Source organism: Nestor notabilis, unplaced genomic scaffold (genome assembly GCF_000696875.1).
Source record: "Nestor notabilis isolate BGI_N333 unplaced genomic scaffold, ASM69687v1 scaffold19233, whole genome shotgun sequence".
Lineage (NCBI taxonomy): Eukaryota > Metazoa > Chordata > Aves > Psittaciformes > Psittacidae > Nestor > Nestor notabilis.
The window spans coordinates 127,953-128,304 of record NW_009922708.1 but is presented as its reverse complement, the minus strand read 5'-3'; positions in this window follow the sequence as shown (position 1 = coordinate 128,304).

Genomic DNA, 352 nt, shown 5'->3' with positions numbered 1-352 from the left:
ACCTGCTGAGTCGACCATTTACAGCAAAATGCTGTGCCAGCATTTTCTCACAGTGCCAGGTAAGCCTTTTTGGCTGCTGAGTCATCATTCCCACCATCGCTGTCCCACAGGCCCCTCCACTAGCTGGCCTGGAGCACCAAAAGGGATGGAAAGCCCCTGGTCATGGTGCTGGAAGGTGCATGGAGGGCATCCATGCGGACCCTGAGGGCTTGCTCAGGCGTTAACCTTCATGTTGAGCAAGAAGGATCCCCCATATTAAAGCACCCCAAGGTCAGGTCCCCTCTGCCTGCAGGGGTGGTACTTGGTGCTGGAGGGATGCAGCCAGCCCAGAACTCGCACCCAGAGGCAGCAG